The following is an 18,322-nucleotide window of genomic DNA, read 5'->3' as shown; positions in this document are numbered from 1 at the left end:
TAGACTCATCCAGAAGAATTGGTTTTCTCTTGGGAAAATGATTAGGCGGTGGAGAAATCTTCAAAGGGTAATTAGCTGCCTTTGTTTGACAAATGTGAGTAAGATGCTAAACAAATCAATACTGGCTGGGATGGCAGACTTCTGGCTTCAGTCACCATAAGGGTTCTTTTAAAGTCTTAGATCCTGTTTTACTCTCATCTGTTGAAAATCCCCATAGCATGGTGAAGTAGCGCTGGGCAGCCTGAAGCAAGTGCCCTAGCAGTGTCAGTTAGAGGTTGGTGGGTGAAGTGGCATCTCTGCATTTGGTAGTGACCATCTACATGTCTCCATCTCCATCATTTTAAACCACTGCACATGGGAATATACTGTGTGAAGAGAGAAACCACATAAGAGAAACCCCTATCTGGAGTAAATGCACACCCTGGGCCTAAATCCTTGGTCTCTTGTTGGAGTATATACATAATATGTGATGGATATCGTATTATTCCCCTAGTTTATCATCCTATCCTAACCCTAGAAACAGCAGTAGTAAAATTTGAGAGCATTCAACCCACAACAGTATCAACTTTTTTCTAACACCCTAACATATCCAGGTAGTGATGTACCCCTGTTGTCTTACCTTCATCTACATGAGCCTTACATATCACTCCACTACCACAATCAATCTGCAGCATCTCCAGTATTATTTCTAAATGGACATGTCACCAAATGATTTTCTTTCTGCCTGGACTGCACCCCCAATAATTCTATATTCTAAAAATGTACACCTCACCAAAGAATGCACCTTATTCAGACATGCCATTTCTATAGCCTGTGTTCCATTCTACTCATTGACAGTTTGTGCACATCCCTAGCTTATTTCTTCCATTCAGAGGACGGAAGACCCAAATGCATGCACCACTAAATATGGTAAAAGACATTCAGCTGTGATCTATTCACCAGCGCTAAAAATTCTCCCTCTATCTACTTTCATTCTACTTCAAATCTGTCAAATCCTTGAAGATTTGTTCTCTCCACCCCTCTCTTTCCACCAACCGCCCCTACTTCTCTAGAAACCTACAATCTCACATAGCCCTTCGCACATATTCATAAATAAATGACATTTCAAGAAACAAACAAGACAACCATAGAATAATTTAAGAATGTAAACTGAGGAAACTAGACATCAATACAAAAAATATCAGATTGGGGCAGTTCAATACGTTGTTAAAATAGAATGCAGCTTTGCAAGACAGTTAAGGAAATTATAACAAATCGACAAGGAAATTATGAAAACATTTTAGTTTCCAATATGTTTTGGGGACTTTATTTTGACCAAAAAAACAGATGTCCAGCAGTTTTGCATTTTTCAGTTCTGCACCACAGCTCTTTGGCTCACAATAAACTTGTAATTAATCTCTTCAGCAGTGGGTCCTGGTGTAATAACTTTTTATGCTTTTAATTGTATTCATGTGACTTCCAGAGAAACCAGCAAGCATATAATTAAAAGAAACATACATTTTAAAAGAAAAGACACAAGTAGAGACAAGCAAAAGAGTATGTGAATATATCGATGCAATATGCACATATAGAGTAAAATTCAACCAGGTCTTGTAAAACACAGGAAATTGTTCTCTGTAATTACTCCTTTTTCTTAGAAGATTAGACTACCACGTGCCATGGTATCTCTGATTTATAGGTCTCCCGAAGGACTAACGTTATAGTCAACAAATAGATGAGCTTGATTTTGGATCTCTGTTCAGCTGCTTCAAGTTTTATTTACAAAGGGATTTTAAAATATTAGAAGTTTTACTTATGTAGTACTCTTATATGCCTTTGTGAATTAGCTCCAAAACATCTAAAACGAAAATAAAATGGGAACATTAAATAGTAAGAACTGTGCCCTCCTTCCACTTTTACTAATTGTGAGTTGAACATTTTGGAGTTAACTTACAAAGGCATGTCATCGCACTTCTGTAGTACATCTGTGGTAATACTTCCTGTACTGATAAATGCTTTGTGAACCGCCCCCTTTATTTACAAGGTAAAAACAAGCGTAACCAATCAGTGTACTAATCCAAGATTTTTTGTCTTTATCAGAAAGGTTTAGGATGGAGCAATTTACTGGGTATTTATGCTTAGTGAATGTATTCATCAGAACACATGACTTATCATCATGATGGATTTGAAGGACCTGTAGCGGCATTTGATATACATTATGACAAATATACTGTCTGTTACATAGGCAGCGTAATGAAGTGAAACATTAAGCGTGTGCTCAAATGTGAAGTGTGTGCTTAGCAAAGCTGTACAGAATTGGTTGGATTGGGTATCCAGCTTTGTTTTAACCTGTTTGTTGGGTAATTTTATGACGATGGTTATGCTGAATATATTGAACCTATTGAAACAGTAGACAGAATATTTATTATAGGAGTGCAAAAAGGGCACTTCACAAGAAAAAAAAAGACAATCTGTATAGATTGGTATTCTAAAGACTAATGCATGCTATTTTATTCTGAATTGTCCGCATATTCGGTGAAATGCAATCACCAACCAAAATAAATCTGAGCCAAGAAAGCAAGGGCAATATGGTTCTGTCGAAAACTTATTCCAAAAGGTGTTCTCCCTGAAAACGGTTCACCAAATTGTGTATATCATTTAAAATCGAATTAAACAGTGTGCTTTTTAGGTATCACTTACAGACAATTGTAGATGTCAAGGCATAGCAGAGTTTAAAGTTTCGCAGAAAATTGGAAAAAAGAAGAATACATTACAAAAGTTATTTTATTCAGCGTGTCTCGGTTTTTCAAACTGGTATATTAAAAAGGGACTCAAATGAACTTGCTTGAACTACTGATCCCTTTGACTGGCTGAACAGTAATTAATTGTGTAGCGTAACCTGCCTTCGACAATATCTGCTCAGTCTTGCAGAAAGCATGGTGATGGCACATCCCATCTGTAATAAAGTATTACAGTAGAGTTGTGGTGTTATATTCTTATTACTGTTGAGTAGTGATGTCACAGGTACATCATGTTCAGAATGTGAGACGTTTCTGTAATTTTTTACTGGCTTACTGATTTCCAGGCATGACAAATGGAAAGGTTTCATGAGTTTATTTCGGCAAATAGCATTCAAAACAGTTGCTATAATTTCCATGAACACTCCAAAATTGTTTGTGTTAAAAATATCTGTCTGACGTTTTTCTTTCTTTTCTTTCCTCTAATAGCATTTTGTCAGCAACATAATAATGACTGCTTTGCTCTTTGCCGTTTTTTAAAATATCTATCTTTCTTTTGGCCTGGTCTGGTGTCCTCTTGTATTAACTCAACAGGTTTTCTTTTTGATCTTCTTTAGAGTGTTCATTAAATTTCCCACCACAAAGTTTTCATGATTTTGCTACACTTTTCAAAAATCGATCTGCATTCTATAGTAGTAAGGTCAAGTCCCTACACACAGAACCACATAACAGCAGCAACAGTATTAATGCAGTACTTTAGGCAAGTTGTAAACCTCACTGTCCACCGTTTTTCTCTTCTAAGTAAGTCTCCACATTTTGTAATGAAAGGTATTTAGTGAATTGTTGGATTAAAAAGGAACACTGTAAACATTTAACTTCATTCCAGCCAAGGAATATTCAGTATCACAGCGTGTTATTTAATCAATAGCTCAAGAAATGAAATACAAAAATACTTTTAAACGGGGTATTTCAGGTCTGTTGTGACTACTTCCTGGTGAAAGGGGGTAGCCTGGTAGGTTTTGGATCATTCTGAATTATACACATTACATTTGCAACACTTTCCGTTGAATCCCTCTGTTATCGACCCATGCATTAGAAAAATGTGACCGAATGATTTGATTTAATGAAATGATGATTCCTATTATTATTTTTTTCAAAGCCACATTAACAGAAAAGCAATTCAGTGTCAAATCCTAGTGTTAATAATTACCTACAGTCAATGCAGCACAGTATATATTTGCAATTTTCATATAAATATTGGGAAAGTCGGAACTTGAAGTCTTTTGCTCCATCCAGCATCACTGCTTGGCAAAGATGTAATGCTTTCATTTTTATATTTTTAGATTTGTGGTGAAATGGCTCTGTCTATCATGAATGCATCAAGTTGCTTTACTCTGTATGCCACATAATTAAACTATAGAGTAGATTTGTCTCTTTTGGTTGTCCCCTGTACATTTATATGGAATGCACTTCTGACATTGACAATGGGAATGCTTTGTTCTCATTAATAAAAAAGAAAAGCCTATCAACACTCACTGAAGATGATTGGCACTCCTGTTGATACTGAGAAAGAGTACAAAGGAAAGGTTTGTGGAACTTTACCTTTGTATTCTTCATGAAGCCTGTGTGCAACTTGCGAAACTCTACAAAGATTGAAAAGAAGGGACTTTTAATGCAGGAGAAAATGAGTTTGTGAACAAACAAAACAGTCAAAATGTGGTTTTGCAGTTTTTTTCCCAAAATTTTTTAAACCAATATCTTCTTTTATTTTCGGGAAACAAAAATAAAAAATCACAATTTAGAAGAGAAGTTTGGAACAAAACAGAGTTTTGCAGAAGAACATTCGTTGGTTGAGTTTGTGTGTTAGGAAAAAGTATATCTGCTTAGTGCACAGTCCATGCGCATCTTCAAATGCTGCCATTTGAATATAAACTTTTCCCAAATGTTTTTGTCATTTATGTGTGAGAGCAGATGTCAACACGATGGAGATATGTTCACAAATATTTTGCTCTGTTAAAAAAAAAACACCACTATGACAGTTGCGGCCAGCATGGCTCGTGGGTGGAGGAGCGGGCGTGGGAGGAGGGAGGTTGGGGGGCTGAGGGGCGTTCCATGCACGGTGGGGCCCATTATAAAACAATAAATAAATAAAGCTTACCTAGATGGTGAGTCCCGCGTCTTCTCTGCTCCTGCTCTCCTGCTCTCCTTCCTCTGACAGTAACAGGAAGCAGGCAGCCAGGCTCCCTCCCCAAAGCCAATCACAATGCTGTAATGAAGTGTTGTGATTGGTCTGACACGATGATCAGCCAGATGCTGGAGAGGTGGGCTTGTTCTCTATGCAGGCTGCAGTGCAGCCTGCATTGAGAAGGGGATAGTGCACATGACTGGTTTGGGCGGCCCAAGAGGGCCAACCAAACAGTCATTGCACACTCAGGAGTGGGCAACCACTCCTCCCCTGCCCTGCTCCGTAAGCCGAGCAGCCCCACCCACCTGCCCACCGCCAAAGGAACATGACATGGTTATAACTAAAAGTTATCACCATTTTATGTTTTTGCTTGTTGCACTGCGAGAAGCCATGGGGCGACGCTTCTATGCCATAGCGGAGAATTTGCCACTGCAATATGAGCATATACTGTGTGTCTACCATATGAAACAACGAGGTTTGTTTTCTCCCAAACAGAAGTTGAGACCAGAGAATAGTGGTAACGCTATCTTACTTGGAAGCAGAGCAGATAAAATAAGTTCCAGAGCATCCCAATATCCTTCCCCTCGCTTTCTTAGTTGATCACTGATGTCCACCAACTAAGTAGTTATAGTGAATTCTCAAGCTAACCATCCCTCACCATCTCTTGCTGTCATAACACAATCATTTCTGAAGAAGATAGTCTTCTAGAGAGGGAACATTTACAAAATGGAGATTGGAAGACTGGTGTGGTAATAGGGAGAGGTCACTATACTTGCTATGCTCCTCACAGAATTACTTTTAACATTTAGAAGCAATAAGAGGCATGGAAAGTTTATTTTCAAATGTCTGCGCCTCAGTGCATTTTTGAATACCAGCATTCCAGATTCATCTATTTACCAAACAGGCTATAATGACTCCAAACCTTCCAATATCACTGATTTACAAGAACCAACTTATTCTTGTTATAGCAGCTGCTCCTTAAATAAAACTGAAGGCACACATTTGTATACAACATTTACAAAATATCATATCTGCTTCCCTTCATTGATAGTGGCCACTGTTGTACCCATGCACCTTGCTACGGAGAATTAGAAGGTGATTGTGATATAACACTACCCAACCAACGTATTCTTAGCATTTCCCGAACTCTTCTGTCAAATGAACACTCTGCTTATTCAAAGTTCAAAGTTCAAAAAGTACTTTATTCGGTTAAAAAGACAATAACCATAAAAGCAACAATTAATATTCCATTTACAGTGAATAATAAAACAGTTTTTGTCTAAGGAGAAGGAGACACAATTTTTCCCTAAAAGAACAATTAAAATTCACCCATACAGATCGATTTTCGTAGTTTAAAAACATGTTTAAAAAATTCTGATAGTGATGCAACAATAAAAACAGTGTCCATTCTTTGTAATTCAAAAAACGCTGGGCAACATCTATTTAAATTCATCTCTTTGAGGATAGGGACAATAAATTTCCTGCGAGGCAAAGTGTAAAATTTACAAAAAAATAAAACATGAATATCGGATTGCAGGGACAATTCATCACATGGGCACATACACAATTCATTCGACCAAGAGTTAATTTCTGGGAAGGTCAGTAACCTAAAAACAATATTAAGTCTAAAACGTGTAAGGAGAAATCTATCATAATTGGACATAGGAAGGCTTACGTATGGCTGTAATTTATCTCCGGTTAATATCAGCTGATGTGAGCAAACCGTCTTTTTCTTTGTTTCCTCTGACAATCTTTTTTCCCTCAGGTGTTCCATACACAGTTTTTTCAGCAATTTTCTGGATATGTGTACCATTGTAGGTGGGTCCTCATAGTATTGTAGACAGTCAATTTCTGTCAAAGAAGTTTTAACATAATTGAACCACTTAGGACCATTAAAATTTTCAAGTTTTAACACATCCTGGAATATGGCACGATTTACTACACACTCATTTATAGTCCATACCCTATGACACAGGAGAATGGGCTGGGTTCTAATTATATCTGAGATATACGGCTGACCCAGCTCCGCGTGACAGATAAAGGTCGCAATACTTTCGGGTATGGACAGAATATACCGCATAAACTTATTTTCTACTAGTTGAATTGATTTTATGTTGGCATACACCCAGAGTCCCGATCCATACAAAGCCACCGATAAACACGTTGCAATGTAAATAGTTACGATTTCCCTTATCGGTTTCTTTCCCAGTTTTTTTTATGAAACTCTTTAAGGCCATTGTTGTCTTCGAGAACAAGAGAGTTCTTGCCTTTACCGCACTTGTCCAGGAACCAGTCTCATGAAACAGGATGCCTAGATATGGAAAGGTGGACGTATTTTCTAAGGAAGCGTTATTTATGAACATCGTTTTAATTTGCTTCTTTGTTCGTGTTCCACAGTTCATGGAAAAGGTTTTGCTACAGTTGATTTTTAAATCCAAACTGAGCATGAACTTATTAAAGGATGTTATCAGGTTTTGCAGGGCCATGGGGGTACGAGCCATTAAAACAGGGTCGTCTGCATACAAGAGTGCAGGGATAGATCTTTTACCAACCATGGGCATATCCCTGCACTCTTGTAGGAGACGAGGCTCCAGGCCATTTATATAGATCAGGAATAAAAAAGGCGCCAGGACGCACCCCTGGCGTACTCCGCGCCCTATCCCATATGATCTACTACATTCCCCCCCTTTTCCATAGCGAACAGTAGCAGTGGCCCCTGAATACAATTCCCTCAGGAAGCGAATGATCGGTTCTTCCACGCCCAGCCTTAGCAGCAGTTCCCATAATTTATTGTGAGACACACAATCAAAAGCCGATGTGAGATCGACAAACGTGAAATGGAAACGCTTCCTTTTTATCGTTATGTACCTCTGCTGAATAATAAATACATTTAGGCCCTGCTCAATGGTTCCAATGCCCTTTTGGAATCCGAATTGTAGAACACTTATTACCCCATTATCCTCTGCCCAGTTTTGTAATTTAGTTAAAATACTTCTACCAAGGATCTTTATAGATGAGTCGAGTAGGGATATTGGCCTATAACATGCACAATTTTGCCTATCTCCCTTCTTGTAGATAGGAACAATGATCGATGTAAACCATGATGGACTCAGACCCCTCACTAATGCTGCGTTAAAAAGCTGTACCAGCATGGGGCCCCAGATGTCACTATTGGCTTTATACAGATCTGCTGGGATCCCATCTGGACCTGCCGCCTTTCCACCCTTTGTAGCTTTCAGACTCATTAAAACTTCGGGCAAAGTTACCACCAGTTTTTGTGCATCGTCCCCTTTCTCGTGCATTAGGTTGGGTCCTATTTCAGGAGTTTCCTCTAGGCACATGTAGAGAGTGGAGAAATGTGCGACCCAGTCATCTTCATTAATTGCAATTTCCATGCGGGCTTTGGTATTATCATAAAGGAAGGGGGCATTTACCGCCCTCCAAACAGCAGATGTATCTTTAGATTGTGAAGCTGCACATAGTTCTTCCCAAGCCACCCTCTTTATGGCATTCTTCCTGTTGATCAATGCCAAATTGCAGCGTTTCCGTAGGTCTCTTATTAAAGAGGGGTCCCGGGGCACCCGGTGGATGGCGTGTTTAAGCTCAGTGAGGGCCTTGGTGCATGCCTTATCAAACCATCTTCTACTATTCTTAGGCCCATTCCTTGACTCCACCCTCAGACTCTCTTTAATAGTGGATGGTATAATATTAAAATGTTCTATTATGTGTTGACTCTTGGAGTCTTCATCTAGGCAAATTCTGAAGCTATCTGTACAGGTATTCACCAGCTTAGCTAGGAATTCCTCCGGAACCACCTTACTCCACTTGAGTGTGTACCCATTTTGCCTCCCCAGCGTCACGTCCGGGGCTGCCTGCGTAGGGGGCTGGTCATTTTGCCATACCACAAATGGGATATCAATCTCAAGTATTTGTGGGAGATGATCACTCATTGGTGAGTCAAGAATCTTGAAGCTACTTATCCTATGGCCATAACTATTTGAGCAGATACTAAAATCAATAGTAGTCGATGCTCCCCTGCCAATAAAGGTCGGGGCAAATGGTGTTGGTCGATGGGCCATTTCATTTGCGTATCCCAAATCATAATTAAATAATATCTCATTTAACAGATCCCCGATTAAAGTATGATCAAAATGTGTGAGGGTAATGTCCTGCTCTAACATTAAGCCACAAATGCCTTTCTGGTCCTTTTTGCAAAGTGGACAGTTAAACTCCCCCTCCCCCCCCACAAAATCATTACTTCCTTCTCCTTACTATCAATTTCACATTGTAAATCGTTACTTAACATTTTCAAAATATCCTGGATCGCACTACTTGGGATATTATTATAAAAATGTATGATAATGACACTAGCTCCCCTCCTAGTATCTATCACCATTTTATGATAAAAACTACATTTGGAGTAGAAATGTACCCTCTCATATGTTAGACAATTTGAGAGGTACGTGATTAAACCACCCTTAGGTCTCCCGTATGCTCCCCCCACTGCCAGCGTACAGTACGTTTTATAGCCGTTTAGATGTATAGGATCAATGGTCCAAGTTTCTTGCAAGGCCAATATATCCAGGCTATTTGTGACAGTTTCCCAGGAGGGATTAATGATTTTCTGTTTTAAGCCTGCCACGTTCCAAAACATCAGGCTGCAGATTTCTTTATTCTCAGCCACTGCTGCCTCATCCATGACGGCATGTCCCATTTCCTTCCCATGTTTTTCAGATGTAGTTTTACCATGGGTTTTTGTGGAGACAGAGATCTGATTACTCTTACTCTTAAGAAGAGGTGTGGCGCCGCGGCCAGGGCGACTGACCCCGGAATCTGGGGATCACGGTTCGATCCCCGGCACCGGCGGCAGATTAGCCCAGCACCATGTGACTCTGGGCAATAGCTTGCTTAATCTTCCCGACGGCCCCCAGCGCCTAGAGACCCTAACGGGTGATTGTGCGCTTTACAAATGTGGATATTATTATTATTATTATTAAGACCTACTCCCTTTTTGCATATATTAGTCTTCCCCACCAAAATTTTTGTCAAATTTATGATTTCATTGTCATGTAGGGCCCTCTTATCAATTGAGCTTCTTACAGTCATATCAGGCATTTCCTGTAGTAAGCTACTATCAGATGGATTTGAGGGAATGGATAAAAAGGGGAAGACTGGAGGGCCTCTTCACGCTCTGGGCGTCAGTCGACACGACTCTGCTTATTACTTATTGCCAAGGTTTACCCTAAAATGACAATCATATTTGAGCCAGAGAAGCTTGTTTCAGCTTTACCCTATTCAGGCTTTTGTAAACCCTTAAAAATGAATAAGCTGTATTATCATAAATGTGATTCACACTATGGGGCCGATTATGATAGAGGATTTTCCGCCTCCTCCGGGCCGGCGGAAGCCACCGCCGGCCCGGAGGAGGCAGAAAATCCTCTGCGGAGTCACCAAAGACCCACCGCCGCATTACGATGGCTGGTGGGTCTTGGATTCTGTCCGCTGCTTTTCCGCCGCGGTCGGATTACAACCGCGGCGGAAAAGCTCTCCTTTGGCTGGCAGTGTCTATCAGACACCGCCAGCCAAATTAGGAAGCATTAGTAAACATGCTTTTCCGCGGCGGTTTTTCCGCCGTGGAAAAGCATGTGTACTTTTGCTTTTGGGGGCCCGTTGCGGGCCCCCAGGGCGTAGGCGGGTGGGGGGTGCACATGGGGGGTACCTATGGTACCCCCCAGCATTTACATGCACAAAGCCGCAGGCACCGCATGGTGCCTGCCGCTTTGTGCATGTAAATGTTACACATGCACTTTTAACATTGCGGCGGGTGCTGCTTGAAGCAGCACCCGCCGCAATGTTAAATATCCAGGATGTGACCGCCAGGGTGGCGGTCACATCCTGATTTGGATGGAGGGACCTCCGCAGTCCATGCGGACGGTCCCTCCACCTCTGGGATGGCGGACGGACGCAAGTCCGTCCGCCATCCTAATCGGCCCCTATGTATGTTACTAAGTATAAATAAAGGTTAGGACACGTACAACAATTCACCCACAGTTAAGTTTGTGATAAAAAATATGGGCTATTCAGACTTTGCAAACATGAGATTGAGTTAATACAAATCCAGTTTATTGCATTAAATTGGATTATTTCATAATAATTTGTCTTTATCAATCTATGCTAAATATTTGATGCCTTTGGAGGGTGCCGCGAGGGCTGATGTATTCCTATTGTGGCATTTGTATGGACAAGTATGTATGCAAACAGTTCTCCAAAATCCCATATGCATGTATGAAACAAGAAATATCAAGCTCAAGCACCAACATACCAGAGACCAAGCCAGTGAAGTTTACACATCAGTGTAAGTCAGCTTACGGAAAGTTAATAACTGGACTATGCCTTTATCAGATTTAGTGCTACTGAATTCAGAAGCAGCTGTATCACAACCCTGGTATCTAGCTGTTCTTGCCAGCCTCTAATCAGGCCCGAGACACCATACATCAATAACAAGGCCCAGGTACAAAGAAGAAATGTGAGGTAGTAATGTTGATGTCTAAGTAGCATTGTGTTGTTGATGATCACAGCTTACATTACTCCCATAAAAAGGGAAAACATGTCAATTTCACAGTTACTGCATTCAGATTTATGCAGTAACTCATTGGTGAGACATGAAGTAGTTATGCTTTACTACTTTGTCCAGCATTCAACTTCAACCACAACTAATTCAGTATGTGGTTGCAGAGCACTAAACAGAGTTTTACACTGGAGAATATCAAGAGTTTGCATTTGCACTGGTCTTGATTTTCAATGCACATTTTATCATTTCGACTTTGGAATAGGAAACTGTTCGTCTTTTAGCTCTGAAAATTTGAGGCTAATTGAAAACATAATATTTCAGTGTGAATAAACTGTAACTGTAGAATTTGAGGGAAATGGCAATGGATTAATAAGAAAGATGAAACTTGTAAACAATATACTATTTGATAGCATATAACAGATTAAAGTTAGGAACTATTTCTTGGTGCCATTCTAAAATAGCTTTGGGATTTATGAAGAAAATGAATTAACATACTTGTGATGACGTTCATTTAAAATGCATGAACATTTGTTTGGATTCAAATATGTACAATTCTGATCTTCTGTTAATCTTTTTAAATACTAGCTTATTACAATGTTCGTCTCACACTCTTAAAATTCAAGCTATTTTATAGAGGGAAAAGGGAGTGAACACTTGAATAAAGGTCACCAAATACACCAGTCAGAACTGGTTGAGTTTGGAAAAGAGTTTAGTTGATCAAAAAAGGTAAAGCATTTTGGCAGTTAATGTTTTGGAAGAATGATATGAGAAAATTCTTGAAGTACAATTGCATTAAATATAGTGAAGCTAATCACAAAAGTATTTTTGGGCATAATCATAGGATTATTTATTTATGTATTTATTTAAATTGATATATCAGCACAACAGCTACCCAAAAAGGGCTTCCCGGCTCTATCGAAAGACAGCGGAGCATAAAGAGAAACCTACTGGTTAAAAAGCAAGGTTTTTAATGACTTACGAAACAATATGAAGTTGGACTGAGTGGGAAGAGACAAAGGGAGAGCATTCCACAGTACATGGCAAAAAAACGAGAAAGAGCGGCTGCCCGTGCGGGATAATCTAACCTTAGGCACTTGAAATTTGGCCTGTGTGGCAGACCAAAGAGTACAAGAGGGCACACAGGGACGGGCCAGGCTTTGCAAGTAAGGGTGTGCTCTGTCGTGTTTAATTCGAAACATGTAACTCAGAGCTGTAAACTTGACCCAGTTTTCGACCGTTAGCCAATGGAGGTTCCTCAATGAACTGGAAATCAAGGCGGTTCTAGAAACCTGACAAAGTAATCCAGCAGCAGAGTTGTGAACCCGCTGCAGCTTACGTATTACATCTTTATTAGCTCCCAGATAGAGGATGTAGCCCTAGTCCAGCCTAGATGTTACAAGGGCCTGGACTATGGTTCTCTGGCTGGAGGAAGGCAGCATCCACACAATCTTCCTCAACCATTTGAAAATGGTGAAACATGTCGCAGTAACCTTAATGGCTTGTTGATGCATAATGATTCATCAATAATAAAGCCATGGTTACGAACATGATTGGAAGGTTGCAGAAGCGCACCCATTTCTGTAGGCCAATGTTGCGGACCCCAGAGATTTTTATCTTTGCCCAGAACCAGGACCTCAGTTTTTTCACCATTGAGCTTTAGGAAGTTATCATGCATCCATGGCGCCACTTTGCTGAGCCCAGTCCTAAGAGCTGAGAGCTCTGTGATCTTTCCAGCAGAAAGGGAGAAAATAATCTGGGTGTTGTCAGCATAAGAGAAGAGCGACAACCCAGACTCTTCAAAGATTGCTGCCAGGAGCCTATGGGGGTTTATGGTTGAATATACTCCTAGGATACCTGCAAGGAATTCACAAAGGGATTCTTGGAGGTTGTTAGACATGGAGGTCTCTAGTTGGCAGAGGTAGGTACCTTTGTCCAAGTAGGGATGCTACTTCCGAGTCAGGGTAAGGGGGAAACACTTCTAAAACAACCCCTGCTCACCCCCTTGGTAGCATTGCACAGGCAGACAGGCTTATCTCAGAGGCAGTATGCAAATCATTTGTGAACCCATTCAGTAATACAGTGAAAACACTACAAATGGACACCACACCAGTTTAGAAAAATAAGTAATCTTTATCTAAACCAAACAAGACCAAAAACGACAGAAATCCTCAACACAGTCATAAAAATATGACTTTCAAATGGTAGAAATAGTTCAGTTCATAGCAAATTTCAGATGCAACACTTTTCAAACAAAGTACCTTGGATGTGTTGCGCACACAAACAAAAGGGTTGCAGGGAAGGTGATATATCGGTTCCTTACACCCAGGGAAGGTGATGCGTCGGTTCCTTGCTCCTGGGGAGGTAATGTTTCGCTTCCTTGCAGCTGTGCATGGGAGGTGATGCGTTGATTCCTTACCAGAGAGAAGGTGATGCGTCGGTTTTTTACTGCATGGGGAGGTGATGCAACGGTTTCTTACTGTATCCCCTAACGATGCGACAGACCTGGCGCATCGATGAGATGATCCGGAATGATGCGTGAGTTCTTGCAGCCGCACAGCAGGGCTTGCGTCAGAATCAGTGCAGTGATCTCGAACTTCAGAGACGGGTGCACTTGATGTGGCGTGCAGCTATGTCTGGAGCTGCGGGTATGTGCTGGGTGTTTTTTTTTGTGATGCCTCGAAAAAGGTACGGTTGCGTTGTGCTTCTCGTTATTGTGTTGATTTTCCAGCTCCCACAGCCAGAACAACCTCCAGAGGCCCAGAACAGCTACAGGCACCTCTTGATAGGTCAGAACTCCCAGCAAGGAAGTTCAGGGGAGCTGGGGTGAAGTCTTTGTGTCCCTGATACTTCATAATAGGAGCCCTTGGAGATCTTCCTCAAGCAGGGGACACAGCAAACAGCAAAGTCCTTTTCCCTTGCCTTGACAGAAAGTAGACACTGCAGGTCAACCCCAGACAGCAAACAGGACAGGGGCAGTATTCCTCCTCAGTTTCTCCAGCTCTTCTCCTTGGCAAAGGTTCTTCTGGATTCCCTGAAGTGATCTAAAAGTCTGTAGTCTGGACCCCTCTTTTTATACAGTAAATATCTTTGTTCTCTGAGGCAGATACGCTCTTTGCCCAGCCAAAACCAGCTCTGTCCTCTCTGGTGCAGCTTCCTGGCAGGAGGTGGTGACAACGCTGCTCTTTCCAGACCAGGCCCATTCAGGGGTGAAAGAAATTGCCACCCCCTACTCTGAATGTAGCCCAGGTCTATTCAGTCCAGCCCTGACTCGCCCTGGAAAAGCAGGACACACCTCAACCCCCCAAGTGGCTCTCTGAACAGAATGCACATCCCCAGCTCCTGTCGCTCCAAAGCCAGACAATCAATACACAACCTAGCAGAGGCACACTGGATGGTTAGGCGAAAAGAAACCTACTTTCTAAAAGTGGTATTTTCAAACCCGGAATGAAAAATCACTCTCATTAAAAGATGCATTTTAGCATTCTGAGTTTAGCATATCAAATTTTATTTTCCTTTCTTGTTCCCCTGGACAGTTATGCTGATAAGATGTTATAGGCAAGCTCCCCATTCTATCCTATAGGTACAGATAGCCTTACAATAGTGAAACACGAAATTGGCAGTATTTCACTATCAGACATGTCACACACATCAGGGAATCTCCTACCTTTCACATACACTGCACCCTGCCCACGGGGCTACCTTGGGCCTACCTTAGGATTGACTAACATGTAAAATAAAGGGAAGGTTAGGGCCTGGCAATTGGGTGCCCTTGCCAGATCGACATGGCAGTACCAAACTGCGCACAGACACTGCTGAGGCAGGTCTGAGTTACATTTACAAGCTGCTTATGTGGGAGGCACAACTAGTGCTGCAGGACCACTAGCAGCATTTGAATTACAGGTCCTAGGCACACACAGTGCACAGTAGTAGGGTCTTAACAGTAAACCAAATAAGCCAATTATGGAACCACCAATCCATAACAGCAGTTTACAGGGAAAGCATATGCACTTTTGCACTAATCAGCAGCAGTAAAGTGCCCAGAGTCATAAAACCACCAACAACAGGTCAGACAAAATACAGGAGGAAGTCAAAAAGTTCTGGGATGACCCTGCAAAAAGGGCCAAGTCCAACAGGGGTGTAAATAGATTGATTACTGCTGATTTCTCTAACACCTGTTCATAGAAATCTGCAGTAGTAAATCCCACACAAGGAGTCAGGAGTGAATGTTCCAAGGCGTGGTTTCTCTTGGAAGTTTGGGAACATATATCTATATGGGCATTCTCAAACTGTGATCCGATCCCGTCCCTCCCTGGTAATTCTAATATATTTACCCCATCAAAGAGGTGCAGTAATGCCCTTCTAGGATGGGAAGGACAACAGATACCCCAGTATCCTTTTCTATATACACCACAATATGTTGGGACTGTAAGGAAAGTGTTTTCTTAACAAGATAAAATGTTATAACCTTGGAGAATAAAACATTCCTTTCTACTTGAGGTTCCATTCCCAATGTGCAGATTTTTTCTTCCAGTAGTGCGCATGCAAACCTGCGCCTAATTGGAGTTTTGGTGACTACCAAAAAAGCTATAAGTCTGCTCATCACTTGGTGACTTGGCCCCAGTATGTGGTAGGTGCATGGCACTTAGAAATTTGTATATCCGGGTACAACCAAAGATCATTGTAGATAAAAAGACACAAGCGTGTCACACAGTTTTCACTTTTCTGTAGGAACTGTTTGTTTGTTGGACAACATAAACATTGTGATGGTGCCAGACTGATTCTGTGCACCCCCTCAGGACCTAGTAGGGTAACAAATGGTTTAGGCAACCTCAGAGCATGACAACTCTTACCCCCAAGTGGTAACAGATGTAGAACGTTTTCGCTCCATCACTCATGCTCACTCAGAGAGATAAACAAGAAATACACAAAGAGATGTTTTCAATATTTATTGAACCATTGTGATTCTTGTATAAAATATATGTGCTGCAATGATTAATAGACAGAAGGAAAATAAAGTGATTTGCAATACAAGGGTAGTGAGAAGAATGAACAATTCCACAATCGTGCTAAAACAGTGTATATATGCTGGTGTATAAGTACTGTGTATAGTGTACTCCTACTTATACATTACTTAACCTAAGAGCCTAGGTGCTCTACCAAGAATGCACTGCTGGATAATCTAAATCCCCTTTACCTGACGGCAAGGTATGTAGGTCCCCATCTTGGTCACAGATTGGACATCTCTCCTCACAGAGGGTAAAAAGGAATCCGCTGTGCTGAAATGCTGATGATATCGATGACTTTGCAATGACAGCAGAGTTCTCCTCTAATTAGAGGACGGAAATACATGTGTATTTATAACAATGGCATTCATGCTTCTGTGTCGAGGATTCAGCCGAGATGCCATTGTTTATTGTCTCAGTGATAGCACCGTCATCTTATGGACAAATAAAAACAACACCATTTGCCCAATGTATGTTCAGGCCTTGTACCAAATGTTGAAGGTGTCTTGATAGTGCACTTACGAAGTGGAATTGTAAGCAATGTGGATTCAGATAAATGAATCCTTCAATGTCACATAAGCAGATGTGTGTCAAAAGTCAGTGTGTAGAAAAAGAAGGCAACTTTAGAAACACATACATGTAAAACAGCAGTGTTTTTTCGCAGGCCTAACCTAGCCACATGACAGTGTGAACTCACAATTGGTGCCGGGGAATGTCTCATACATTACTTTCCTACAATATGCCTGAAGACCCCTGTAAAGGCAATTGAAGCTCAGCAATAGCACAGAGGCATTGGCTCCAGCCATGGTTCTTTTATTTCCTCGAGTAAGCCCCAAACACTTTTAGTAAATGAAGCCGCCATTCCTTCATCATGTGATGCTTTGTGTTGCATTCCCCCTGAAAGTGAACAGAGTGGTTTGCTGGACCTTCATGGGCACCTACACAAGCCCCTGGCACAATCTGTCTTCCCTCTGGAGGGATAGAACAAAATCACATGTTTTGTCATGGGAAAAGAGCAGCATCAATCACAATGATCCTAATTTGTACATGCAATAAGTGCATGTTCAATTGGATCATTACAGGTCCTTGAGAAATACTAATACTAAAAACTATAATAAACAGACTAATGGAGTTCAGGGACTTTGCCATTTAGTAAATTATGCCCTAAAGACTTTCTGCAATGAGGGTCATAATCACTCTCAGATGTTTCAAAATATTTAATTATTTTGCAATGTTATACCACAATGAATAAACATATTAAAAAAATACACTCTGGTTTCTTATAGGAAGGGTGAGGATAGACAATATTACCTACAACTAAAACCTGAAGTTGCTATTCATTTATACAAATAAAAATACAAATACTTTTATTGCACAATTACTTAAATGCATTGCAATTTTTGCAAAAGAATGCTAAAAACAATTTTTGCTCACTTTTGAAAAAGAGTTTGTGTCTGGCTTGGATAAAATTCATAGCGATCATCTACAGGTAAAATAGATTCGATTTCAGACATGAATTTTACAAAACGGACGGCCATCTGAGCAGAGCCGCCCTTCATGCACTCCTTTAGTGCCTCTTGCCATGTTCATACGTTGAGGATGTGTCAAATTGGACGCAGCCAATACAATCGCCAGGGGCGCTATTAATTTACAGTTAATAATGCTTTTTTAAATACATAATTTATTACAAACAAGGCAATTCTTCAGTTATGTGTTAAACAATATTTGCAATGCCTCCTAGTAGCCCTCATGAGCACATGCAATTACTGTCAGATTGTTTGGAAGTATTATGTTACTAAATTTGTGTTTTTGATTATTATTGACTAAACAAGTTATCCAAACTGTC

At 40.8% G+C, this 18,322-nt stretch overlaps 1 protein-coding gene across 1 annotated transcript in view; it reads left to right on the top strand.

Moving 5' to 3' along the window:
- FUT9 (fucosyltransferase 9) overlaps positions 1-18,322 on the top strand; it is a 675,803-nt gene that overhangs the window by 294,171 nt on the left and 363,310 nt on the right. The window lies entirely within an intron of this gene.

Source organism: Lissotriton helveticus, chromosome 6 (assembly GCF_964261635.1).
Source record: "Lissotriton helveticus chromosome 6, aLisHel1.1, whole genome shotgun sequence".
NCBI classification, from domain to species: Eukaryota; Metazoa; Chordata; class Amphibia; order Caudata; family Salamandridae; genus Lissotriton; species Lissotriton helveticus.
Note: the sequence above shows the minus strand (reverse complement) of the source record. Positions and strands in the feature narration are given on the sequence as shown.